The following is a 17,171-nucleotide window of genomic DNA, read 5'->3' on the forward strand; positions in this document are numbered from 1 at the left end:
TTGGTGACTTGGAAGAGCAAGAAGCAGAAGGTGGTGTCATGTTCAAGTGCAGAAGCTGAGTATAGAGCTATGCTGAAGCTCACAAACGAGTTGGTGTGGATCAAAGGCATCTTGAAGCACTTGGAGATTGATCAAGCCACTCCAATGACAATGCATTGCGACAATCAAGCTGCCATTCACATTGCATCCAACTCGGTGTTCCATGAGAGAACCAAGCACATTGAGGTTGATTGCCACAAGGTGAGACAGATGATTGTGCTTGGAGTGATCTTACCTTGCTATACGAGAAGTGAAGATCAGTTGGCTGATGTGTTCACCAAGGCTGCGAGACAGAAGACAATGGAGTCCATTCACATCAGGTTGGGCCTCATTGATCTTGGGAAGAGAAGGAGCTGATCCCCTTGGCTGTGAGGTCTTTACTCTTTTTCCCTCATCAAGGTTTTGTCCCAATGGGTTTTCCTTGGTGAGGTTTTTAATGAGGAAGATCTCATGGCTGTCCAATCTTAGACTTTCATAAAGCTAAGATTGAGGGGGAGTGTTGAATTGAGCTGAGTATAAGAAGAAGAGATGAGGGGTTGAAGGGATAAAGAGATAAGGAAGTGTAGAGTTGAGGAATGGAGAGCATGGAGAGTTTGGGAGAGTTTGGTACGGATGGACCGTACAGGCCGTACAGGCCGTACCGGCCGTACACATTGTATCGACCAAACTCGACCAAAGGTAAAAGAAACTTACCCGAGTAACTCGGTTGAAGGGAAGAAGCTTTACCCAAAGCTTAGGATGAGTTGTGACCGTTAAGGGAAAGGAAGAAGCTGGGCGTGACAGTCTGGCACAGCTGGAAAGGCAAAAGGGATCTTATCCAAGATACTAGATGCCTTACACATGTGAAGAACCTCATTGGATCAATTCAAAAGAAGCGCTCCACCCTCTTTGACTCCACATGCTTTAGCTTATCCTCTTGTGTTGTAAAACCCTAATCTCGACACTATATATTTGTAACTCAGTCTCACTAATAACATTAAGGAAAGTTATGAGTCTCTCTTAGTCTCTTTGTCTCTCAATGGTTCTATACTAGACTCTTAATCTCATTTCATACTCAAATCTCTTCTAAATCACTTCTAGTCTTTCTTATTCACTCAGATTACTCTACTCAATCCTAAAAGTGATACTCAACACTCCCCCTCAAGCTTGACCATGTGGAACAAGTCAAGCTTGGAAACCATGAAGACCTCCCTCATTAAAAACCTCACCAAAGAAAACCCATTGGGATAAAACTTTGATGAGGGAAAAAGAGTGGAGACTCCATGGTTAAGGGGCTCAGCTCCTGGGAGTAAGATCAATGAGTCCAAGCCTGGATAGTATGGACTCCATTGTCTTCAATCTCGCTGCCTTGGTAAATACATCTGCAAGCTGATCTTCACTTCTTGTATAACATGGCAGAATCACTCCTAGGATAATCATCTGCCTCACCTTATGACAATCCACCTCTATGTGCTTTGTTCTCTCATGAAACACTGAGTTGGAGGCAATGTGGATAGCTGCTTGATTGTCACAATGCATAGTCATAGGAGCACTCTGCTCAATCTCTAGATGCTTCAAGATCCCCTTGATCCACACCAACTCGTTTGTCAGCTTCAACATGGCTCTATACTCAGCTTCAGCACTTGAACAAGAGATAACCTTCTGCTTCTTACTCTTCCAAGTAACCAAGTTCCCTCCAATGAATGTACAATACCCAGTAGTTGATCTCCTGTCTACTCTATCTCCTGCCCAATCAGCATCACAATACCCAACCACTTCTGTACTGCCATTACAGCCCATCCAACTCCTTGTCCAGCCGTCCCACTCAAATACCTCAGTATCCTATCAACCATCTTCCAGTGATGGACCTTTGGCGCCTGCATATGTTGACTCACTTGATTCACAGCAAAGCATATATCTGGCCTGGTAATAGTCAAGTAGATCAGCTTGCCAACCATCTTCCTATACAGCTTAGCATCCTCAAACAACTGGTTCTCTTCAACCTCCCCCTCACGTAAGACTTTATACCCCTCTTCAAGAGGTGTCTTGGCTACCTTTCCTCCAAGTACATCAGTCTCCTTCAACATATCCATTGTATACTTCCTTTGACACATAAACAAACCCTCCTTGGATCTGCATATCTCAATCCCCAAGAAATACTTCATCTCTCCCAAGTCTTTGATATCAAACACAGACTTGAGGAACTCTTTAGTGGCTTTAATCCCAGCCTTATCACTCCCTGTGATAATCAAATCATCCACATATACCAGTATCACAATGATCCCTGATGGAGTAACCAAAGTGAAGAGTGTATGATCCAGTTCAGACTTCCTGAATCCTCTCCCATTGAGAGTTGTACTCAGCTTTCTGTACCAAGCTCTAGGAGACTGCTTCAACCCATATATTGCCTTCTTCAATCTCAAAACATTTCCTGGTTTTACTAGATGCTCAAGACCAGGAGGAGGAAGCATGTATACCTCATCTTCTAGCTCACCTTGTAAGAAAGCATTCTTCACATCCATCTGCCACAAATCCCACTCCAAGTTTGTTGCAATGGACAACACAATCCGAACTGTGTGCAGCTTAGCTACTGGTGCAAAGGTATCAATGTAATCCTCTCCATAGGTTTGTGTAAATCCTCTTGCAACCAGTCTGGTCTTCTTCCTATCAATCTGTCCATTTGCTAGATACTTGATTGTGAAGATCCATCTACTAGATACAGCCTTCTTTCCCTTAGGCAGCTCACTCTCATACCATGTATCATTCTTGATCATAGCACCTGCTTCAGCTCCCACTGATTCTTTCCATTCCTTGTCTAACATAGCTTCTTCATAAGTCCTTGGCACATAACTCTCATCCAGACTAATCATAAAGGCATAATGCTCCTCTGGAAACTCAGCAAAGGAACACACAGCTTGAGAAGGATGCTCCACAGCCTGGGCATTGTAGTACACTCTCGTGTTTACCCAGTTGGAAGGATCCCTCTTTATCCTTGTGCTCCTCCTCAAAGCTTGCACCTGATCTTCAGTTTGCACACTAGCCGGCTCCACTTGCTCATCTTCTGAACTGGCCGGTCCGACTTGTTCTTCTCCACTAGACTGAACCTCATCTACTTCTCCACTAGACTGAACCTCATCCACTTCTCCACTAGACTGAACATTGTTCTCAACTTGATCATGAAGACCTGAATCCTCTTGGTTTTGCTCTTGCTCACCAGATTCAGTTCCATTCCCCCTCTCATGATCAAGAGGAGTTGTTCTTCCAGCTCCACCAGTCTGATTGGAAGACTCTCTCCTGCCGGGTTCCTGATCCTGGGACAACCCTATCCCGAGCTTCTCCAACAACACTCTCAGTATTGTTGCCTTATCAGATGGAGCTTGAGACAAATCCTTCAGATTTTCCCACTCCTTTTCTTCATAATAACCTTTTGTTTCAACAAACTTCACTTCTCTAGATACCATCACTCTCCTTGATTCAGGATCATAGCACTTGTACCCTTTCTGAGTGATAGAGTAACCAATGAACATAGCCTTAGTACTCTTTGCCTCCAGCTTGTTTCTCTGCTCTCCTGGAACCATGACATAGCACACACACCCAAAGACACGTAGGTGATCAATGACAGGTTTGCTCTTGTTCAACACTTCAAATGGAGACAGATTCTTCAATATCTTGGTTGGAACCCGGTTGATGAGATAGCAAGCAGTCTGCACAGCATCACTCCAAAAACGTTTTGGGACATTTGCATGAAACATCATTGATCTAGCAACCTCCATCAAGTGCCTGTTCTTCCTCTCAGCTACACCATTCTGCTGTGGTGTATAAGGACAGCTAGTCTGATGCACAATCCCATGCTTGGCTAGATGACTCTTGAAGGCATTGCTGATGTATTCACTATTAGATTTAGTGATTTAAAGAGTGATTAAGTCTAATCTGAGAATTAAAGAGATTGGAGATTAAGAACAAGAGAGAGACTTAAGAGAGAGAGACTCAAAACTCCATTAATTAATACTGATGAGGGTTTACAAGTATATAAAGAGAGAGCAACAAGTAATTTCGAAATGTATAAGCATGTGTAGTCAAAGGACAGGCTGGAACTCCTTTTGAATCACTTGGCTGTGCTTTCTCACATGCTTGCACTAGTAGAAAAGCATCCTCTCCTTTCCAGCATCATACAGGCTGTCAAACTGCTCCCTTATCCTTCCTTATCCTCTTTGGTCGAGTTTACTCTCTTCTCTTCACTAAGTTACCTTCTCATCCCATCAGATAACTTCCCAAGTAGTTACTGTGGTTAAACTAAAGTTACCACAGTAAAACTCCAAAGTTACTGTCTGCTCCAACTCTCTTCCCCTCTCAATATATCAACTCTTTATTCTCTCATCTCAACACTCCCCCTCAAGCTTGACCATGTGGAACAAGTCAAGCTTGGAAGGACCATGAGATCTCCCTCATTAAAACCTCATTAAGAAAACCCATTGGGACAAAACCTTAATGAGGAAAAAGAGTAGAGATCACATGATCAGGAGAGTGTATAGACTAGCCCTTAGGCGAGAGATCAATGAGTCCTAACCTGATGTGTATGGACTCCATTGTCTTTTGCCTTGCTGCCTTTGTGAACACATCTGCTAACTGATCCTCACTCCGAGTATAACAAGGTAGAATCACCCCAAGAATCATCATCTGCCTCACCTTGTGACAATCAACCTCAATGTGCTTTGTTCTCTCATGGAACACAGAATTAGATGCAATGTGGATAGCTGCTTGATTATCACAATGCATTGTCATTGGCGTTGCTTGAATAATCTCCAGATGCTTCAAAATCCCTTTTATCCACACTAGCTCATTTGTAAGCTTCAGCATTGCTCTATACTCGGCCTCAGCACTGGAACAAGACACTACCTTCTGCTTCTTACTCTTCCAAGTGACCAAGTTACCACCAATGAATGTACAATAGCCTGTGGTTGATCTTCTATCTGCTCGGTCCCCAGCCCAATCTGCATCACAGTAGCCTACAACCTCAGTACTCTTGTTACATCCCATCCATACTCCAAGACCAGTAGTTCCATTCAGATACATCAAGATCCTTTCCACCATCCGCCAGTGGTGCTCCTTAGGAACTTGCATGTGTTGACTGACTTGATTCACCGCAAAGCACACATCAGGTCTAGTAATGGTAAGATAAATCAACTTCCCCACTAGCTTCCTATAAAGCTTAGGATCATGGAATGGCTTGCTATCCTCAATCTCCCCCTCACGTGGAACCTTGTAACCATCCTCCATTGGCATCTTGGCTGTCTTTCCTCCATAGGCATCTGCTCCCTTCAATAGATCAATCACATACTTCCTTTGAGACATAAACAATCCTTCCTTTGATCTGCATATCTCAATCCCAAGAAAATACTTCATTTCCCCCAAGTCTTTAATCTCAAAGCTTGCCTTGAGATACTCCTTTGTAGCCTTGATGCCTTCCTTATCACTGCCTGTGATGATGATATCATCCACATACACAAGCAATACCACAATACCAGATGAGGTGGTTAGGGTAAAGAGAGTGTGATCCAATTCTGACTTTCTGAACCCTCTCCCATTCAGTGTAGTACTCAACTTGTTGTACCACGCCCTTGGAGACTGCTTGAGACCATAGATAGCTTTCCTCAACCTCAACACATTACCCTTCTTTACTAGATGTTCAAGACCTGGTGGTGGATGCATGTATACTTCATCTTCCAACTCTCCTTGAAGGAATGCATTCTTCACATCCATTTGCCACAAATCCCACTCAAGATTCACAGCTAAAGATAATACAATCCTGATAGTATGAAGTTTAGCCACAGGAGCAAAGGTCTCAACATAGTCCTCACCATATGTCTGAGTAAATCCTCTTGCCACCAACCTAGACTTGCGCCTCTCTATTCTTCCATCAGGATGAAACTTGATTGTGAACACCCATTTACTAGTCACTGCCTTCTTCCCTTTAGGCAGCTCACTCTCATACCATGTTTCATTCTTAATCATGGCTCCGGACTCATCAGCAACTGAATCTCTCCACTCCTTTAAAGCCATAGCTTCTTCATATGTCCTTGGAATATAGCTCTCATCCAAGCTTACTGTGAAGGCTATATGCTCGTCCGGAAACTCTGCAAAGGAACACATAGCTTGAGAAGGATGCTCCACAGCCTGGGCATTGTAGTACACTCTCGTGTTTACCCAGTTGGAAGCATCTCTCTTCACCCTTGTGCTCCTCCTTAGCTCCTGAACTTGTTCTTCTTGTGTTTCTTGCCCATCTTCACTTGATTGAGCACCACTCTCATTTGACCCATCAGGATCTACTTCCCAATCTCCACTAGACTGAGTACCACTCTCATCTGAGCCAGTAGACTCTCTTTGCCCATCTCCACTAGACTGAGCACCACTCTCTACTTCCTGTGTCACCTCTTGATTATGCTGGCCTGAATCTTCTTGATTGTGCACTTGCTCATGAGATTCAGTTCCATTCCCCCTCTCATGATCAAGAGGAGTTGTTCTTTCAGCTTCACTAGTAGGATTGGAAGACTCTCTTCTTCCAGATTCCTGATCCTGGGATAACCCTATCCCTAGCTTCTCCAACAGCACCCTCAGTGTTGTTGCTCTATCAGATGGAGCTTGAGACAAATCCTTCAGATTTTCCCACTCCTTTTCTTCATAATACCCTTTGGATTCAATAAACTTCACTTCTCTAGATACCATCACTCTCCTTGCTTCAGGATCATAGCACTTGTATCCCTTCTGAGTGATAGAGTATCCAATAAACATTGCCTTAGTACTCTTTGCCTCCAGCTTGTTTCTCTGTTCTCCTGGAGTCATGACATAGCATACACACCCAAATACTCGTAGGTGATCAATAAAAGGCTTGCTCTTATTCAGCACCTCAAATGGAGACAGATTCTTCAGTATCTTGGTTGGGACCCGGTTGATGAGGTAGCAAGCAGTCTGAACAGCATCTCCCCAAAATCTTTTTGGGACATTTGCATGAAACATCATCGACCTAGCAACCTCCATCAAGTGCCTATTCTTCCTCTCAGCTACACCATTCTGCTGTGGTGTGTAGGGACAACTGGTCTGATGCACAATCCCATGCTTGGCTAGATGACTCTTGAAGGCATTGCTGATGTATTCACCTCCGTTGTCTGATCTCAGTACCTTCACAGTAGCATTGTATTGATTAGATACATATGCTTGGAAGTTCATAAACGCTTCTAGCACCTTATCTTTAGATGGAAGCAATGTGAGCCATGTATACTTAGACTTCTCATCAATGAATGTCACAAAGTATTTATGGCTGTCTCTAGACATGCATGGAGCGGTCCACACATCCGAGTGAACTAGATCAAAGCAATGCTCATAAGTAGTCTTAGATGTTGGGAAAACAGTCCTACAATGCTTTCCTAATATGCATGCTTCACAATCCAAGTGATTGAATGACATATTAGGGATTATCAATTCAATGGCACGAGCATGAGGATGTCCTAATCTAGCATGCCAAGTAATACTATCAATCTTCTCAGCAGTACTACTCAAGCAAATAGAATCAAAGGGATTAGAGGTCTTAGCCAAGTCGAGGTGGTATAGCTGATTTTTGCTGTCTCCTCTGCCAATGACTCTCCCAGTCTTCAAATCTTGAAACTCAACTTCATCAGGTCTGAATACTACTTGACAATCAAGATCAATGGTAGCTTTCTTCACAGATAATAGATTTGAAGTGAACTGAGGCATGTAGAAGGCAGCCGTGTCCTTCTCAAACAGTTTGAGCTTTCCCACTCCTTCTATTGGGATCATAGCACCATTAGCTATCCTAACACTCCCTGTTGCAGCCTTGATCTCACTTATAAGCCTCCTATCACTGATCATATGATGACTTGCTCCAGAATCAATCACCATGGGTTTAGAAGCTCCGGATTGTATAGCATGCTTCTTGCTTGCTGTTAAGGCTTGTACATGTTCCATGAACACTCTCCATTCCTTCCTGGTGATGCGATCATCAGCTCCACTCCCTTTCTCCTGCTCTCTTAACACCCCACTGTCTTCTACTGATTCCCCCATGTAGGCTGAGTAAGAACACTCTCCCACAACTCTCTTTCTACCCTTTCCTATGTTGATAGAAGCTTTGGATAGCATTCTGCACCTTCTCTTCTTCCGGAAGCCCTCACTCCTACTCCCGGTTAGCCTCCATGAGCCCTCACTCCTACTCATGGTTAGCTTCTGGAAGCTCTCACTCCTACTCCCAGTTGGCTTCCATGAGCTCTCACTCCTACTCATGGTTAGCCTCTCATCATCTCTCATTATCTCATACGCCCTTCTTATAAGCCCACAAATCTCTTCCATTTCCGGAAGCTGTTCCCCTCTTAGAACCATCTCTACCAGCCACCCATATGATGACTCCATGCTCGCCAAGAGCTTCAAGACCGTCTCTTGCTCTTGTGTAGTATCCCCATCCACATGGGATCTCAACCCTTGTAGTTCAACCCACAAATGTTGTAGCTTCCTCACATGGTTATTGAACTCTTCTCTTCCTGGTTTACCTCCACTAATCACCTTCTTGACTTCATACACTCTCCTAAGACTGATCTTGTTCTCATAAACATCTTCAATCTTCTCAAGCAGTGTACTTTCTTCAAGACTAAAGCAATTTCCACTTGTTTCTCTTGCTGTCTGATCTTTCTCAGCAGCTTTACCCTTCAAAGACTCTTCCTTCTCATGGTTTCTCCAAACTCCACACCTCTTCAGAGTCGTTTTCATTTGTGAGAACCACCCCCACTCATTCCCTCTCTCTTCCTTCTCTTCACGCCTTGCTGAACCACAAGCTAGACCCATCTTCTGACCTTGTCAAACACCTAAAGGGACTCCCTTGAAGCTGACTCTCCAAAAGAAACACCAACAGACACAAACTTGACTTTTAAAGGATCTAGCTCTTGAAAAATCTCAAGAACTCTCAAGAACACTCAAGAACACTCAAGAACATTTAGAAAAACGAAAATCACTCTCTCCTTTTAAACGAACCTGGCTCTGATACCATATTAGATTTAGTGATTTAAAGAGTGATTAAGTCTAATCTGAGAATTAAAGAGATTGGAGATTAAGAACAAGAGAGAGACTCAAAACTCCATTAATTAATACTGATGAGGGTTTACAAGTATATAAAGAGAGAGCAACAAGTAATTTCGAAATGTATAAGCATGTGTAGTCAAAGGACAGGCTGGAACTCCTTTTGAATCACTTGGCTGTGCTTTCTCACATGCTTGCACTAGTAGAAAAGCATCCTCTCCTTTCCAGCATTATACAGGCTGTCAAACTGCTCCCTTATCCTTCCTTATCCTCTTTGGTCGAGTTTACTCTCTTCTCTTCACTAAGTTACCTTCTCATCCCATCAGATAACTTCCCAAGTAGTTACTGTGGTTAAACTAAAGTTACCACAGTAAAACTCCAAAGTTACTGTCTGCTCCAACTCTCTTCCCCTCTCAATATATCAACTCTTTATTCTCTCATCTCAACATTCACCTCCATTATCTGATCTCAGTACCTTCACAGTAGCATTGTATTGATTAGATACATATGCTTGGAAGTTCATAAATGCTTCTAGCACCCTATCTTTAGATGGAAGCAATGTAAGCCAAGTATACTTAGACTTCTCATCAATGAATGTCACAAAGTACTTCTGGCTATCTCTAGACAAACAAGGAGCAGTCCACACATCTGAATGAACTAGATCAAAGCAATGCTCATAAGTAGTTTCTGATGTTGGAAAAACAGTCCTACAATGCTTTCCTAATATGCATGCTTCACACTCCAAGTGATTAAATGACATATTAGGAATTATCAATTCAATAGCACGAGCATGAGGATGACCCAATCTAGCATGCCAAGTAATACTATCAATCTTCTCATAAGTACTATTCAAACACATAGAATCAAAGGGTTTAGAAATCTTAGCCAATTGGAGCTGGTATAGATTATTCTTGCTGTCTCCTCTCCCAATGACCCTTCCAGTCTTCAAATCTTGGAACTCAACATCATCTGGCCTGAATACTACTTGACAGCCAAGATCAATCGTGGCTTTCCTCACAGATACCAGATTTGAAGCAAACTGTGGCATGTAGAAGGCATCTGAGTCTTTGTCAAATAGCTTGAGCTTTCCAACCCCTTCTATTGGAATCCTATCTCCATTGGCTATCATCACACCCCCAGTGGCTTTCTTTACATCACTCATTAAGCTTCTATCACTAATCATGTGATGACTTGCTCCAGAATCAACAATGATGGGTTTGTTGGATGTGGATGATTTGGCAGGAGCACCTTGTCTCCGGGTTGTAGCCAAAGCATACACATACTTGACAAACTCATCCCATTCATCCTTTGTGACACGCTCATCTGCTCCTTTGGTCTCTAGCTTCCTCATGACCCCACTGCTCTCTACAGATTCTCCCATGTAAGCTGAGTAAGAACACTCTCCCATAAGAATCTGTTGTGCTTCTTCTCTGCCCATCTTCATAGTACCATAGCTACCTTGATAACCAGACAGTATGCTTCTCTTCCAACACCTTCCTCTTCTGATCTGAGCCTTAGAACGTCGTCTCAGCCTTCCCTTCTTCCTTTTAGCACCCTCCTTACTCCAAGTTATCTCTTTGTTCTCTTCCATCACTTGATGAAGCCTCTGAACAAGTACACACACTTCTTCCATGTTGGGTAGCTTCTCTTCCTTGAGAATAAGCTTTACCAACCAGCCATAAGATGAATCCAAGCTTGCAAGGAGGCTGAAGACAACATCTTGCTCGCGCCACTCTTCTAGCACTCTTGGATCACAACTTCTTGGTCTCAAGCTTTGTAACTCCGACCACAAACATCTCAGCTTCTTCACATGCTGATTGAAACCTTCTTTCCCTTGTTTCAACTCACAGATCATCTTCCTGACTTCATACATCCTCCTTAGATTGATCTTGTTCTCATAAACATCTTCAATCTTCTCAAGAGATATACTTTCTTCAAGACTCAACTGATCTTCACATTTCAACCTTGCTGTCTGACCCCCATCAGCAGCTCTCTCCATTAAAGGTTCTCCCTTTACTTGATTACTCCAAATCTCACAGCTTCCCAAAGCTGTCTTTACCCATCTTGGCCAAACCCACTTGTTTTCTTCTTGAATCTTCACTACTCCACTAGATTCGTGCTTCATATCCATGTTTCCACCAGAGAATTTCAAATAAACCCAGCCACAAAAGAATAGACAACACACATACCCAGAAACCTCAATAATCCCAAGAACACTCAAGAACACTCAAGAACACTCTGATTTTGAGAAAAAGAAATCACACTCACCCCTATGACTTTAGAGAATGTGAAAGGTATTGAGAAGACTAAGAGAGATTCAAGAGAGATTAGAGTGTTTAAGAGAAAGTGTATGAGATTATCATGATGAACTAGAGAGAGAGAGACTCATAAACTCGTGTTGTTATTAATCAAGGCAGAGTTTACAATATATAGCAAAGGAAAGACTAGGGTTTCAGCATAAGAGATAAGGCAAAGCATGTGTAGTCAAAGCTAAAGGGAGCGGATGGTTTGAACTAGCCAATGGAGTGCTTCACACACTTTCAGCATATTCCAAGATGCTGATTACTTTACAGCTATGCCAGCCTGTCTTCTCCGCGTCTCCTTTCTTCCCTTCAACGGTCATAAGCCTCCTTAACACTCAAGGTAACTCTCCAAAGTAACTTGGGTAAGGATGGTAAGTTTTGGTTGATGATGGGTCGACCCTAGAATGTACGGCCTGTACGGCCAGTACGGTCAGTACGGATTGTACGGACTGGTCGACCTCATACCTCATCCTTTCCTTAACACATCCTTCTCATAATGCTTCCTTATACCCCATCACTTCCTTTGCTTATACTCAACTCATTTCAACACTCCCCTCAAGCTTGAATTCTAGAATCCATTCAAGCTTGGAACAGCCATGAGATCTTCCTCATTAAAACCTCACCAAGGAAAACCCATTGGGACAAAACCTTGATGAGGGAAAAAGAGTAAAGACCTCATGGCAAAGGGGATCAGCTCCTTGAGGAAAGATCTATGAGTCCCAATCTGGTATGAATGGACTCCATAGTCTTTTGTCTTGCAGCCTTGGTGAACACATCCGCAAGTTGATCCTCACTCCTTGTGTAGCATGGCAAGATTACTCCCAAGACAATCATCTGCCTCACCTTGTGACAATCAACTTCAATGTGCTTGGTTCTCTCATGGAAGACTGAGTTGGTTGCAATGTGTATAGCCGCTTGATTGTCACAATGCATAGTCATTGGAGTTGCTTGCTCTATCTCCAAATGCTTCAAGATCCCTTTGATCCATACCAACTCATTGGTAAGCTTCAGCATTGCTCTATACTCAGCTTCAGCACTTGAACAAGACACCACCTTCTGCTTCTTGCTCTTCCAAGTCACCAAGTTGCCTCCAATGAATGTACAGTAGCCAGTGGTTGATCTTCTGTCTGCTCTATCTCCAGCCCAATCCGCATCACAATATCCCACTACTTCAGTACTCTTGTTGCATCCCATCCAAACTCCAAGGCTTGATGTCCCGTTCAGATACAAGAGCAGTCTCTCCACCATGCGCCAGTGATGATCCTTTGGAACTTGCATATGCTGGCTCACTTGGTTCACAGCAAAGCAAATGTCTGGTCGTGTGATGGTGAGGTAGATGAGCTTCCCTACTAGCTTCCTGTATAGCTTTGGATCATGAAAGGCCTTGCTATCTTCAATCTCCCCCTCACGTGGAATCTTGTATCCATCTTCAAGAGGCATCTTTGCTGTCTTATCTCCTTGTATACCTGCATCTTTCAAAAGATCAAGTGTGTACTTCCTTTGGGAAATGAACAATCCTTCCTTAGATCTACACAACTCAATTCCAAGGAAGTATTTCATTTCTCCTAAGTCTTTGATTTCAAACACAGATGTCAAAAACTCCTTTGTGGCTTTTATACCAGCCTTATCACTACCTGTTATGATAATGTCATCAACATATACAAGTAGACAGATGATACCTGAGGGTGTAGTGAGAGTGAAGAGAGTGTGATCCAATTCAGACTTCTTGAACCCACGCCCATTTAAGGTAGTGCTCAGCTTGTTATACCATGCTCTAGGAGATTGCTTCAACCCATAGATAGCCTTCTTGAGTCTCAATACATTTCCAGGTTTCACAAGGTGCTCTAGAACCGGTGGGGGATACATATACACTTCATCCTCTAGCTCTCCTTGAAGAAAGGCATTCTTCACATCCATCTGCCAAAGCTCCCACTCAAGATTCACAGCAAGAGATAGTACAATTCTTATGGTATGGAGTTTGGCAACAGGGGCAAAGGTATCAATGTAGTCTTCCCCATATGTTTGAGTGTATCCTCTAGCCACCAGTCTTGTGATATATGGTGTTTTTCACATCATTGTATAGGTGTTTTTGTATTGATTCGAGTCCATAATCCGAGTCAGTCTAGTCCTTTTTGATCTTTTACAGGTCTGGAGTTGGTAGAAGAATGAAGAGAGCATGCTTGAAGAGAAGCTGTCCTTTTGGAGCATTTTGCGGAGAACACTCAAGACGAACAGTCCCGAGACTGTTCTCTAGCAGAACAAGCATACGGAGTGATCCCGAGGTTGTTCCCGACAAATAAGGAAGCTTCTATTTTCGGGAATTAAGGCCTTGTTGCCCTAATTTCTTTTCTACCTATTGGCGCCTCCATATAAAGACGCCATCTATCCTATTTTATTTCTTACGCTAGTTTTTTACAAGAGAACTATTAGCTTTTGCGATCTGCAACTTGTAAGGGAGAAGAATCCATTCTCTCATAGAGAAGACCTTCTGAACCCTTGTTTACTACTCTTATTATTATGCAGTTTCATTCAGGATCTATGTCTTTGATTTCTTGCATCATGATTGAGTAGTGATCTAGCTCGCCTAGGGTTTTTAGGGTGTTGAAATATGAGCTAAACATAGATAAGCTATTCTTGATTATTCTTCATCCATACTATTCATAAAGCTTTCATTAATCTGATCACTTGATGTTAGATCCTAAGTTTATCGCCTAGCTAACCGCTTAGGAGATAGCTTGACATGTATTGAATGAGCTTAGTATCCCTAATCAGCGAAAGTAGATATTAGGGTAGTAAGTGAACTGATCGGACCTGACCTCTAAGGCTTGCAGTCGTTTCTCATCTCAACGACAGTTAGATGATGGGACCGACCAGCAAAGAGATCACCACCACGACAGTGGGGTGTTCCAGCTGAGTGATCCGAGTTCTAGAAAGCACTGCACCGCGCTTGAATAATTGTTTGGCTCTCGCTCAACACCCAATGAAATACCCTAGGCTAGCTTCTTGTTAAATTGAATCAACCTCTAGTTTACTTGTTTTCTGCGCCACCAATTGAATTGAAAACCATTTTCTTCTTAGCTTGATATTGAGATTTATAAGAGTAAAGTGTAGACTGGTCCTCTGGATTGAATCTAAAGTACTATAATCACAACTGTTAACTTGGCAGTAGCAAAGATTCATATTTATTGTATCAAGTTTTGGCGCCGTTGCGACGGGGACCAGATTTTTTTACCTCTACTTTTCGGTTTCATTTTAAGTCTAAGATATCTAACTCGCCTCTGTTTCTTTGTCACAGCTAATGATCCAGGTGCATGACCAGTAGACATACTCGGAGCAACGCCCAAGGACCATTGCATCAGCTTACCAACGAAGAACTAGCGAGATTAGAACGTCAGAACCGTCAACTGCCTAGACCTACAAGCACCAACATGGGTGATCATCAGGATGATCTTACTGCTGCGTTTGCACTCATGCAACAACAGATGCAGCAGATGCAGCAAACTATCCAAGCGAACGCTGCAAACCAACGGAATGCACCGGAGGAAGTTGATCAGATTGGCCAAAGGAATCTCTTGCGTAATCTACCTGCTACGCGATCCGCCATCAACCCTCCACCTTGCACTAGACAAGACTTTGAGATCAAGCCCGCCTTGATAGGTCTGGTGCAGAGGAAGATCTTCAACGGACTTCCTGCAGAAATACCGATGGACCACATTGAAAATTTTGAGAAGATGTGTGGGTTCACTAAGGCGAATGGAGTACCACCAGATTACATCAAGTGTACTTTGTTCCCTTTCTCTCTCGATGGGAAGGCTGCTCGCTGGCTAGATTCCCTACCAACTGGATCGCTCACCACATGGGAACAAGTCAGATCCGCTTTCTTGAGCCACTTCTACACGAAATCAAAGACGGCAGCTCTGAGACAGAAGATCGCCACCTTTAAACAGCTGGTAGATGAGCCGTTCTGCGACGCATGGGAGCGATTCAACGTCTATCGCAGAGAGTGCCCACATCATGGTTTTGAAGAAGATTATCTACTCGGAGTTTTCTACGATGGAGTAGGTTGGGAGTACAGGAATGCTTTAAACTCAGCCAGTAATGGAGATTTCATGACCCAATCCACTCAAGGCGCTTTCGCGCTAATTGAGAACATGGCCTCAAGCTCAGCTGACAGCAACCGAGAGACAGACCGCACCCAAAAGGTGAACAGCATCGACAATAGCAAAATAGATGAGCTCTCTGCCAAGGTCGATCAGCTGATTAAGAGTAATCAGAACCATGTCTTCATCATGGAAGAGTCTCCTCAGGATAAAGGAACCATAGACGCTACATCAGAAGCGGACCAGGCGACTGAGGACCACCATGAGGTTAGCTATGTCAATGGGCAAGGATGGCAGTTTAAAAACTATCACCCGAACCCTAACGTGAGGAACAACCCCCACCTGTTCAACAACCCTAAACCCGATGGTAACACATAAAATGCTCAAGGCAACCAGGTTCAGAACAGTGGCTACCAACGGGGGTATGGAAATCAAGGAAGAACCTTTGTCCTCAGCCCAGCTCAGAATACTCAGTTCCACAACCAGAAACAACCGACTAACCAGCAGCCTGCACAGCCTGCTCAAACTGCTCCACAAGACGAGATGAAGAGTCTTGCCAATATGATGAGCCAGCTGCTCCAAGGACAACAGATTCAGGGAAAAGCACTGAATCAGGTCACAAACGACATCAATACCCGAATGAATCACATGTTCAATGACCTGAGTGCCAAATATGATAATGTCTCGAGCCATATGAGGCAGATGGATATTCAGATTGCTCAGACTGCTGAGAGTGTGAAGAGACAGCAAGGCACTCTTCCTGGAAAAACAGATAAAAATCCCAAGGAGTGTAATGCAGTCGCGCTTAGGAGTGGGAAGCAGTTAACTGATCTGGCACCCAAGAGATTCACAACAGCTGAAAAGGGGAAGCAGAAAGAATCAGAACAGCCACCTGTAACCGCACCAGCAGACGAGGAAGAAGCAGAGCTTCCTGTTAAACATACTCCGACCACTACAGAGCAGCCTACTGTGGTTGTTCGCCCAATGGCAGAACCTGTTCCCACCCGTGACTATGTGCCAAAGGTTCCGTACCCTGTTCCTGCTAAGGCCACACGCAAGGACAAGGAGGAGATGAAATGTAGGAAGATGCTGGAAGACTTAACAGTCAGACTCCCTCTCATGAGTGCAATCCAGATGATGCCATCCATGAGTAGCTTTGTGAAAGGACTAATTTCTGGAAAGATAACCGATGACAGTGAGTTCATGGTAGTCTCTAAAGAGTGCAGCGCTGTTCTCCAGAACAAAAGGATCAAGAAGCTAGGTGATCCTGGAAAATTTGTCCTTTCCATCCAAATAGGGAGAACAGTCTTCTCGTGTTCGCTAGTCGATCTGGGATCAAGCATCAACCTCATGCCGTACTCTGTGGCTAAGCGCCTAGGATTCACAGATTTCAAACCTACCAGGATGTCCCTAGTATTTGCTGATCGATCAGTGAAATCTCCAGTCGGAATCATCGAGGATATCCAGGTTCTGGTTGGGAACACACTTGTCCCTGCCGATTTCGTTGTTCTGGAACTTGAGGAAGAATCAAAGGATCCTCTGATCCTAGGCAGACCATTCCTATGCACTGTCGGAGCTATCATAGATGTGCGACAGGGAAAAATCGACCTCCACCTAGGAGACATTGTGATGAGGTTCGAGATGAATCAGATGCTCAAGAAACCTATGCTAG

General features: G+C 43.5%; 1 non-coding gene across 1 annotated transcript; it reads right to left on the reverse strand.

The window, feature by feature from the left end:
* Positions 1-15,313: 15,313 nt before the first annotated feature.
* Positions 15,314-15,420, reverse strand: LOC125599359. Its single transcript, XR_007333148.1, has one exon. It is a non-coding gene; the product is annotated as a small nucleolar RNA R71 (small nucleolar RNA).
* Positions 15,421-17,171: the final 1,751 nt, after the last annotated feature.

The sequence above is a fragment of the Brassica napus genome, unplaced genomic scaffold (genome assembly GCF_020379485.1).
Source record: "Brassica napus cultivar Da-Ae unplaced genomic scaffold, Da-Ae ScsIHWf_1845;HRSCAF=2481, whole genome shotgun sequence".
In the NCBI taxonomy this organism is placed as follows: domain Eukaryota; kingdom Viridiplantae; phylum Streptophyta; class Magnoliopsida; order Brassicales; family Brassicaceae; genus Brassica; species Brassica napus.